The sequence below is a fragment of the Salvelinus fontinalis genome, chromosome 41, assembly GCF_029448725.1.
Source record: "Salvelinus fontinalis isolate EN_2023a chromosome 41, ASM2944872v1, whole genome shotgun sequence".
Classification (NCBI taxonomy): domain Eukaryota; kingdom Metazoa; phylum Chordata; class Actinopteri; order Salmoniformes; family Salmonidae; genus Salvelinus; species Salvelinus fontinalis.
In genome coordinates this window covers 21103938-21113792 of record NC_074705.1, presented here as the reverse complement: position 1 = coordinate 21113792, position 9855 = coordinate 21103938, and positions in this window count along the sequence as shown.

Genomic DNA, 9855 nt, shown 5'->3' with positions numbered 1-9855 from the left:
CCTGCGCAGGCCTTTGTTTATATGATATTGTGAAACTATTGTGCCTATTGTTGTAAATTGAATTATTGTGAATCTTTTTTCTTCTTCTTAAAACTTCTAATTTGATTAGAAGACATAACAATTTTACATAAAATAATAATGGTCACAGTTATTGTTTAAATCATCAAATGTAATTTCGATTAATAAAAATGAATTACAATAATAACTCCTTTTTTGACATAATACATTACCAGACAGTTATTTGGACCGATTGAAGGTTACATCAAAATGTTAATTAAAAGGTCCCTAAAGAAATAAAATAACTTAATACAACAAATTTGAACAGAAAGTTAGCAAAAATAGATACGATTTTGCTACTATGGTAAGGAAAATACCTGTCTATTTGTGGAAAAATCACCATGATTCATTCTTTAGAACACATCCCAGTTTACCTATCTTATTTATGGCCCGGCACATGGAAAACAATTTGTCTTTAAAATTATTTGAGCAAAAATTATTTCACTTTATTTGGAATGGCAAGCCAGATAAAATAAAACGTGCCTATTTGTAAATGAATATGAATTTTGAGGGCTTAAAATATTAAAGCATTAAACCTCTCACTAAAAGCATCAGGGCTCCAGAGTGGCACAGCGGTCTAAGGCACTGCATCTCAGTGGTAGAGGTGTCACTACAGACCGTGGTTATATCCTGGGCTGTATCACAACCGGCCGTGATTGGGAGTCCCATAAGGCCGTGCACAATTGGCCCAGTGTCGTCCAGGTTAGGGTTTGGCCGTTGGTAGGCCGTCATTGTAAATAAGAATTTATTCTTAACTGTCTTGCCTAGTTAAATAAAGGTTAAATAAAATGAATTTAAAAAACCTGTCATCGAAAAGTTATACTTAAATCCAAACTTGTTCTCCAGTAGATTAGTAAAAATGGATCATCCCTTTTTCAAAAATATTTCCTTTTCTAAAACAAGCCACACAAAGCTGGTTGCAATTCCAGTTTCATCCTCCAGAAAAGACAGATCAAATATTACAACAACTAATATGGTTAAATTCAAATATACTACACTGAACAAAAATATAAACGCAACATGTAAAGTGTTGGTCCCATGTTTCATGAGCTGAAATAAAAGATCCCAAAATGTTCCAGAATTATGCACAAAAGGCTTATTCCTCTCAAATTGTGTACATACATTTGTTTACATCCCTGTTAGTGAGCATTTTAGCCTTTGTCAAGCTAATCCATCCACCTGACAGGTGTGGCACATCAAGAAGCTGATTAAACAGCATCATCATTACACAGGTGCACCTTGTGCTGGGGACAAAAAAGGCCACTCTAAATGTGCAGTTTTGTCACACAACGCAACACAATAATGAGGCTATATACAGGGGGGTACCGAAACCACGTACCGGCGGGGGTAAAGGTTAGTCGAGGTAATTTGTACATGTAGGTAGGGGTAAAGTGATTATGCATAGATACAGTTGAAGTCGGAAGTTTACATACACTTTAAATAAATACATTTCAAATCAGTTTTTCAAAATTCCTGACATTTAATCCTAGTAAAAAGTCCCTGTTTTAGGACAGTGAGGTTCACCACTTTACTTTAAGAATGTGAAATGTCAGAATAATAGAAGAGACAATGATTTATTTCAGCTTTTATTTCTTTTATCACACTCCCAGTGGGTCAGAAGTTTACAGACACTCAATTAGTATTTGGTAGCGTTGCCTTTAAATTGTTTAACTTAGGTCAAACATTTTGGGTAGCCTTCCATTTGCGACCAAGCTTTAACTTCTTGACTGATGTCTTGAGATGTTGCTTCAATATATCCACATAATTTTCCATCCTCATGATTCCATCTATTTTGTAAAGTGCACCAGTCCCTCCTGGAGCAAAGCACCCCCACAACATGATGCTGCCACCCCCGTGCTTCACGTTTGGGATGGTTTTCTTCGGCTTGGAATCGTCCCCCTTTTTCCTCCAAACATGACGATGGTCATTATGGCCAAGCAGTTCTATTTTTATTTCATCAGACCAGAGGATATTTCTCCCAAAATTATGATCTTTGTCCCCATATGCAGTTGCGAACCGTAGTCTGGCTTTTTAATGGCGGTTGAGGAGCAGTTTATTCCTTACTGAGCGGCCTTTCAGGTTATGTCGATATAGTACTCGTTTTACTGTGGATATAGATACTTTTGTACCTGTTTCCTCTAGCATCTTCACATGGTCCTTTGCAGTTGTTCTGGGATTGATTTGCACTTTTCTCACCAAAGTACGTTCATCTCTAGGAGACAGAACGTGTCTCCTTCCTGAGCGGTATGACGGCTGTGTGGTCCCATGGTGTTTATACCTGCGTGCTATTGTTTGTACAGATGAATGTGGTACCTTCAGGCGTTTGGAAATTGCTCCCACGGATGAACCAGATATGTGGAGGTCTACAATTTATTTTCTGAGGTTTTGTCTGATTTCTTTTGATTTTCCCATGATGTTAAGCAAAGAGGCACTGAGTTTGAAGGCCTTGTAATACATCCACAGGTACACCTCCAATTGTCTCAAATGACGTCAATTAGCCTATCAGAAGCTTCTAAAGCCATGACATCATTTGCTGGAGTTTTCCAAGCTGTTTAAAGGCACAGTCAACTTAGTGTATTTAAACTTCTGACCCACTGGAATTGTGATACAGTGAATTATAAGCGAAATAATCTGTCTGTAAACAATTGTTGGAAAATTAACTTGTGTCATGCACAAAGTATATGTCGTAACCGACTTGCCAAAACTATAGTTTGTTAACAAGAAATGAGTTTTAATGACTCCAACCTAAGTGTATGTGTCATGGTCGTTTGTAGAGACGGACCAAAACGCAGCTCGATATGAGTTCCACATACTTTATTACTAGTGAAAATTAACAAAACAATAAAAAATAAACGAACAAACCATGACTACGTTAGTGCTATGTGCACTAACTCCAAACAATATCCCATAACACACAGGTGGAAAAATGCTACTTAAGTATGATCCCCAATTAGAGACAACGATAGCCAGCTGCCTCTAATTGGGAATCATACCAAAACACCAACATAGAAAAAACAAACTAGAACCCCATATAGAAAATATAAACTAGACTAAACCCCTAGTCACGCCCTGACCTACTCTGCCATAGAACATAAAGGGTTTCTATGGTCAGGACGTGACAGTATGTAAACTTCCGACTTCAACTGTAGTAAACAGCGAGTAGCAGCAGCGTAAAAACAAACGGGGGTGTCAATGCAAATATTTGATTAATTGTTCAGCAGTCTTATGGCTTGGGAGTAGAAGCTGTTAAAGAGGCTTTTGGACCTATACTTGGTGCTCCGGTACTGCTTGCCGTGCGGTAGCAGAGTGAACAGTCTATGACTTGGATGATTGGAGTCTGAACATTTGTGGGCCTTCCTCTGACACCGCCTAGTATGTAGGTCCTGGATTGCAGGAAGCTTGGCCCCAGTGATGTACTGGGATATACACACTACCCTTTGTAGCGCCTAGCGGTCGGATGAACAGCTGGTGCCATACTAGGCGGTGATGCAACATGTCAGGATGCTCTCGATGGTGCAGCTGATTAACTTTTTGAGCATCTGGGGACCCATGCCAAATCTTTTCAGTCTCATGAGGGAGAAAAGGTGTTGTCGTACTCTCTTCACAACATTCTTGGTGAGTTTGGACCATGATAGTTTGTTGATGATGTCAACCCTTTGGAACTTGAAACTCTCGACCGCTTCACTACAGCCCCGTTGGTGTGAATGGGGGGCGTGTTTGGCCTTCCTTTTCCTGTAGTCCATAATCATCTCCTTTGTTTTACTCACGTTGAGGGAGAGGTTGTTGTCCTGGCACCACACAGCCAGGTCTCTGATCTCCTCCCTATTGTCTGTCTCATCATTGTGGTAGGCCTGAGGAGGCACCCCCGTGTTGAGGATCAGCGTGGCAGATGTGTTGTTGCCTACCCTTACCACCTGGGGGAGTCCCGTCAGGAAGTCCAGGATCCAGTTGCAGAGTGAGGTGTTTAGTCCCAGGGTCCTTAGCTTAGTGATGAGCTTTGTGGGAACTATGGTGTTGAACGCTGAGCTGTAGTCAAAGAACAGCATTCTCACATATGGTGGGGAGAACAAGTATTTGATACACTGCTGATTTTGCAGGTTTTCCTACTTATAAAGCATGTAGAGGTCTGTAATTCTTATCATAGGTACACTTCAACTGTGGGAGACGGAATCTAAAACAAAAATCCAGAAAATCACATTGTATGATTTTTAAGTAATTCTTTTGCATTTTATTGCATGACATAAGTATTTAATACATCAGAAAAGCAGAACTTAATATTTGGTACAGAAACATTTGTTTGCAATTACAGAGATCATGCGTTTCCTGTAGTTCTTGACCAGGTTTGCACACACTGCAGCAGGGATTTTGGCCCACTCCTCCATACAGACCTTCTCCAGATCATTCAGGTTTCGGGGCTGTCGCTGGGCAATACGGACTTTCAGCTCCCTCCAAAGATTTTCTATTGGGTTCAGGTTTGGAGACTGGCTAGGCCACTTCTTATGCTTCTTATGGAGCCAATCCTTAGTTGCCCTGGCTGTGTGTTTCGGGTCGTTGTCATGCTGGAAGACCCAGCCACGACCCATGTTCAATGCTCTTACTGAGGGAAGGAGGTTGTTGGCAAAGATCTCGCAATACATGGCCCCATCCATCCTCCCCTCAATACGGTGCAGTCGTCTTGTCCCCTTTGCAGAAAAGCATCCCCAAAGAATGATGTTTCCACCTCCATGCTTCACGGTTGGGATAGTGTTCTTGGGGTACTCATTCTTCTTCTTCCTCCAAACACGGCGAGTGAAGTTAAGACCAAAAAGCTCTATTTTTGTCTCATCAGACCACATGACCTTCTCCCATTCCTCCTCTGGATCATCCAGATGGTCATTGGCCAACTTCAGACGGGCCTGGACATGCGCTGGCTTGAGCAGGGGGACCTTGCGTGCGCTGCAGGATTTTAATCCATGACGGCGTAGTGTGTTACTAATGGTTTTCTTTGAGGCTGTGGTCCCAGCTCTCTTCAGGTCATTGACCAGGTCCTGCCGTGTAGTTCTTGGCTGATCCCTCACCTTCCTCATGATCATTGATGCCCCACGAGGTGAGATCTTGCATGGATTGACCGTCATCTTGAACTTCTTCCATTTTCTAATAATTGCGCCAACAGTTGTTGCCTTCTCCCCAAGCTGCTTGCCTATTGTCCTGTAGCCCATCCCAGCCTTGCAGGTCTACAATTTTATCCCTGATGTCCTTACACAGCTCTCTGGTCTTGGCCATTGTGGAGAGGTTGGAGTCTGTTTGATTGAGTGTGTGGACAGGTGTCTTTTATACAGGTAACGAGTTCAAACAGGTGCAGTTAATACAGGTAATGAGTGGAGAACAGGAGGGCTTCTTAAAGAAAAACTAACAGGTCTGTGAGAGCCGGAATTCTTACTGGTTGGTAGGTGATCAAATACTTATGTCATGCAATAAAATGCAAATGAATTACTTAAAAATCATACAATGTGATTTTCTGGATTTTTGTTTTAGATTCCGTCTCTCACAGTTGTAGTGTACCTATGATAAAAATTACAGACCTCTACATGCTTTGTAAGTAGCAAAACCTGCAAAATCTGCAGTGTATCAAATACTTGTTCTCTCCACTGTAGGTGTTCCTTTTGTCCAGGTGGGAAAGGGCAGTGTGGAGTGCGATTGAGATTGTGTCATCTGTGGATCTATTGGTGCAGTATACAAATTGGAGTAAGTCTAGGGTTTCCGAGATGATGGTGTTGATGTGAGCCTTGTCTAGCATTTCAAAACACTTCATGGCTACAGACGGTAGTTATTTAGGCAGGTTACATTCGCTTTCTTGGGCACAGTGACTATGGTGGTCTGCTTGAAACAGGTAGGTATTACAGACCGGGAGAGATTGAAAATGTCACCGAAGACACTTGCCAGTTGGTCCGCGCATACTCTGAGTACACATAATGATAATCTGTCTGGTCCCGCGGCCTTGTGAATGTTGACCTGTTTAATGGTCTTGCTCACATCGGCTACGGAGAGCGTGATCGTAAACTCATCCGGAACAGCTGGTGCTCTCATGCATGCTTCAGTGTTGCTTGCCTCAAAGCGAGCATAAAAGGCATTTAGCCCCTCTGGTAGGATCGCGTCACTGGGCAGCTCGCAGCTGGGTTTCCATTTGTAGTCCGTAATAGTTTGCAAGCCCTGCCACATCCGATGAGCGTCAGAGCTGGTGTATTAGGATTCAATCTTAGACCTGTATTGATGCTTTGCCTGTTTGATGGTTCGTCTGAGAGCAGAGCAGGATTTCTTAAAAGTGTCCGGATTAGTGCCCCTCTCCTTGAAAGCAGCAGCTCTAGCCTTTAGCTTGGTGCGATTTTGCCTGTAATCCATTGCTTCTGGTTGGGATAAGTACGTACGGTCACTGTGGGGACGACGTCGTCGATGCACTTATTGATGTAGCCGGTGACTGAGTTGGTACACTCCTCAATGCCATTGGATGAATCCCGGAACTTATTCCAGTCTGTGCTAGCAAAACAGTACTGTAGCATAGCATCCGTGTCGTCTGACCACTTCCATATTGAGCGAGTCACTCGTACTTCCTGCTTTAGTTTTTGCTTGTAAGCAGGTGTCACGAGGATAGAATTTCCAAACGGAGGGCGAGGGAGAGCTTTGTACTCGTCTCTGTGTGTGGAGTAAAGGTGGTCAACTTTTTGCCCCTCTGGTTGCACATGACATGCTGGTAGAAATTTGGTAAAACAGATTTAATGATGCAGTCAACTCCATGCTTGAAAATATGAATAGTGGTACTCAGTGATGTGTTGTGTTTAATTTTCCCAAACATAATGTGTTGTACTCAGGACATAAAGTTTTAAAAAATTGCCAATTTTTTGGGCAGTTTTACTTTTAGTGCCTTGTGCACAGACTTCAGTCTTTTCACTCTGTCATTTAGGTTAGAATTGTGGAGGGACTACAATGTTGTTGATCCATTCTCAGTTTTCTCCTGTCACAGCCATTGAACTGTTTTAAAGTCACCATTGGCCACATGGTGAATTCCCTGAGCTGTTTCCTTTGTTAGGTATGCATAAATGGCTGTAAGGGAGTCAGGTGCAGGAGAGCAGATATTGGGTAGCAAACAGAGCCTTTTATTTGGCGAACCAAAAACACACGGCACAACGAACACGAAATACAATACGGGTTGACATAACCCAGCGCAACCAGCCTAACGTGCGCATACATGAAACAATAAACAAACCCACACAAAGACATGGGGGGAACAGAGGGTTAAATTCACAACAAATGATTGAGAGGATTGAAACCAGGTGTGAGGAAAACAAGACAAAACATATGGAAAATGAAAAGTGGATCGATGATGGCTAGAGGACCGGCGACGCCGAGCGCCGCCCGAACAAGGAGAGGACCCGACTTCGGCGGAAGTCGTGACATCCTTCCTCTCTGGCGACTGAGTAAGTAAGGATGCCTGTATCTTTCTAGTGACCGGGTGTATGGATACACCATCCAAAGTGTAATTAATAATTTCATTTTTACACATCTACCAATAGGTGCTCTTCTTTGCAAGGCATTGACAAACCTTCTTGGTGTTTGTGGTTCAATATGTGTTTGAAAATTCTGCTCGACTGAGGGACATTACAGATGTGTGGGATACAGAGATGAGGCAGTCCTTCAAAAATCATGTTAAACACTATTATTGCACACAGAGTGAGTCCATGCAACTTATTATATGACTTTTTAAGCATATTTTTACTCCTGAAGTTATTTAGGCTTGTCATAAGAATGGGTTGAATACTTATTGACTCAAGACATCTCAACTTCTCATTTTTAATTAATTTGTAAATAATTCTAAAAACATAAATCCACTTTGATATTATGAGCTATTGTGTAACCCAAAATCTAACCCCAATTCTCAATTGATCAAATTTAAAATTCAGGCTTCAACACAACTAAATGTGGAAAAAGTCAAGGGTTGTGGATACTTTCTAAAGACACTGTATAGCCTGATTTAACAAAGGGACAGAAGAAGCAGTAGCAATGATGTAGAAAATGAAGGGAGGAGGCTCTTGGACTGGTCATATCTCAGGAAGTGTCTGTGGTTGGAAGAGCACGCTTGTTTGAAATGGAAAAGCTTCTCGGTAGCTAATGACAAAGAAGAACATCAAGACAAAGCAGCTGCTTTAGAAGTGGGATGCACTGTTGAGCGCTACATCCCGAGGGGTTTGTGCTGATTGGACAGAGATTGTGACAGCCGGTTAAATGGTGCCCCTTGAGAGGGCAAGAACAAGATGTCAGGATGTATGTCAGGAGAAGTGCAGTATTATCATAAGGGGACGTATACTTGGAATAAGGAGGAGGAATGGAGGGAAAAAGAGGCAAAGGAGTTCGAAGAGTGAGAGGGAGGAAGAGGTTGAGCCTGAGTAGGTTAAACATGGCGGGGAAAAAGGGAGATTATTTGTTAAAGAAGAATGATAGAAAGTGTAAGCAGAGTCGGCTGTACGTCAGATCGAAGACAGGAGGAGAAATGGAAGTGAATGAGGGAAAAGTATCGGAGGTGGTAGGTGTGGTGAAGTTCTCGGAGCCCAGGCTAAAGTTGAGTCTGTGACAGTAGGAGTGAAAGGTGGACCCTTGCCTTTTGGCTGATTCATTTGTGGTTTCAGGGTGGGCGAAAACAGAGGTGGGTGCTGTGGAATCGGTGAAGGTAACCAGAAGTGGTCTTGTGATAATTGCTTGGGTTTCTGCTTGTCAGAGGAAGCAGGTGCTCCGTGTTAAAGGAATGGGGACAAGAGATGTGAATTGTTTTGCTCTCAAGGAAATGGTGCCATTGAGAGGAGTGTTTACTGGGGTAGCGGTAAATGTGAAAGTTGACCAACTGAAGGGGAAGATTCATGGTGTTTGTGATGCTCGTCCTTTGGTGCGATGCAGACAGGGTGGCGTGAGTGGTGAAATGGAAGAGTTGTTGTCTGTCCTTTTGATGTTGACACTGCCCAACAAAGTGCTGTTAGGATAGTAAATTATCCCGTATGAGCTTTGTGCCAAATACATTGTTGTTATAGGTGTCAAGCTTATGGGCATGTTGCAGCAGTGTGTAGGAGGGAGGTTCCTAGGTGTGAGAAATGTGCAGAAGGGCATGAGACAAAGGAATGTGTAGCATTGGGGAAAATAGTGGTAGGTGTTAATTGTAGGGGTGCCCATGGGGCTGGGGATCAGAAATGTCTGGTGTAAGAGAGGCAGATTGAGGTTTCCAGGGTTATAGTGCAGAAGTTGTTGTATGCTGAAGCAATGAAGAAAGTAGAGGAAGATGGATGAAGGGGGAGGGATCCTGAGAGGAGTGGTGTGAGTAGTACAGCTGTACAAGGATAGGCCAACAAGTGAAATGTTTCAGTAAGATTGGATTTTTAGCATTTATAGCAATGGTTATCAACTGTACTGCAGGGATAGAATGTAAGGCGCGGAAAATTGAGGTTGTGGTGGCAGCTGCAGAGAGGTATTTGGATGTGCAAGACTGGACGTCAGAAGAGTTACAGGGTGTTAAGTGGTGGTATCCCATCCTTTCATGCTGTTGGCCTGAGGTAGGACTAAATTGATTTAAACAGTTTAGTAGGATGGTGAGTTTTTAGTGAGTGTAGGGTTAGATGGTAGGGTATTTGTTTAATAAATAAATAAATAATTCTCAAGCAAAGTCTAAGTGAGTTATATTCCAGTCTAGTAGGTGGCGGTAATGCAACATTTATTGGATGCTAACCGCCGTTAAACCTCATCGACAAAGAAGAAGATTTAACAAAGGACTCCATGACGGGT